Genomic DNA, 1,861 nt, shown 5'->3' with positions numbered 1-1,861 from the left:
TCATTCAGTTACTTATTCGACAGTGCTATCGACGTAATACCTATGGCAGGCCGAATGCTATCTTACAAGATGTTCAAGATTTGGTCGTGGAAAAGCAAGATTTTAGCGTATTTTCCAAAAATAAAAGAGGTTTATCATATGAACTCTGTTAGAAAACTCTCACAAGGCGTCTTACCCTGTCCAACGAATACTTGACCAATTCAAATGACCACTACACAATCACTTCTTAAATGAATTTGTAACAGGACCATGGAAACATTTTGGCCCTAATCAAAACCAGCACGCCTTGGACCACCTAACCAACGGGTCATATCAACTCTAAAGACAAGGTAGAATTGTCTCACGATGCAGTTTACCTGGTCCAAAGAGTGCTTGACCAATTCAAATGACCACTACATCATCACTTCTTAAATGAATGCAACGGGACCACGAAAACAATTTCTTTCGGCCCAAATCAAGACCAGCACGCCTTGAACCACCAAACGGATGGGTCATATGAACTCTGATGACATTGAGAAGTGTACCATAATGCGTCTTGCCCGGTCCAAAGGGTTAGCTGACTAATCAAATGACCACTAAATCATCACTTCTTAAATGAATGTAACTTGGGACCATGAATAGAAAACTCTAGGTCATAATCAAAAGCACATCTTGAACCACCTAACCAATGGGTCATGTCAGTTCTATTGACAATGTAGAAGATTACCATAATGCGTCTTGCCCGGTCCAAAGGGTGCCTTTCCATTCCAATGACCATTACATCATCACTTCTTCAATAAATGTAACGGTGCCATGAAAAGCTTTGGGCCCTGGACCACCTAGCTAACAGTGGGTACTAGGAACTTTTAGGACAATGTGCAAGTGTACTATAATACGTCTTGCCCGGTCATATGCAAGGTGTACTAGTTTCTTGTCTGTAATAGTCAGTTAAAGTTGGACAATTTTAATTCAAAGACTTGTTTTCAATAAAAAAACACATAATGAAGCTCAGACATAGAAATTAATTTGAGGAGGCACTTTCAAATTTTCCACTACCTAGTACTCAAAACTGACAACAGTACCCCAAATTGTACTGTATATCATAATAAGTGTAAAGTGTACTAGGTTTGTCTCTCAAATTAGAAGTAAAAGTTGGAAAAGTATAGTTTAAATGATTCCCCTCCCTCCCCACCATCCCGGTGCTTTAATGTTAAGACAATGCACAACAAATACGGCTTACCGACTGTCTTCGTTTTCCATTTTTCTCGTGGGAGACGCTCCTGAATCCGTCATATATATATATATGCATGTGTACTGCGTTCAAAATGAAAAAGGTCTCTATTTTCCCAATGACCCTCTAATATCAAATCTTTATTCTAACAACGAACCGAGCAAAGCGCAGTAATGAAAATTAGTCTTATCTTTAAAGCAACGTCTGATAATGGGTTCATCATAATTTAAAAAAAAGTTATAGGTACCGTTTTTCTGAAAATCGATTTTTCTGCATGAAATTTCTGCATGAAAATCCGTTGAGTGGTGACCTAATTATTAGTATTTTCCTCTTTTAAAGGCACTGAAGACTCGCCCCAAACCACGTGCCGCCCTCTGAAAAAAAAGTTAACTTTCCGTTGCAATTGCAAGTGAAGTTTTCCTCTTGTCGCTACAAAATGCAGACAGTAATGAAACGTGATACCTTGTTATCTTTTATCTGGACCTGAGATGTCCATCGCTGCTATGTACACTGTGTTGTGGGTATTGACCGTAGCTGCATGTATTGACTATACACTAGTATCTACTTACCGACGGTGGCAAGCTGTGTGTGTACTTTCTGGGATCGATGGTGGTGTCTATACACTTCTGTTACACCTCATTCGAAACTATG

The sequence above is a fragment of the Apostichopus japonicus genome, chromosome 10 (assembly GCF_037975245.1).
Source record: "Apostichopus japonicus isolate 1M-3 chromosome 10, ASM3797524v1, whole genome shotgun sequence".
NCBI classification, from domain to species: Eukaryota; Metazoa; Echinodermata; class Holothuroidea; order Aspidochirotida; family Stichopodidae; genus Apostichopus; species Apostichopus japonicus.
The sequence above is the reverse complement of the archived record's forward strand: the minus strand, read 5'-3'. Positions refer to the sequence as shown.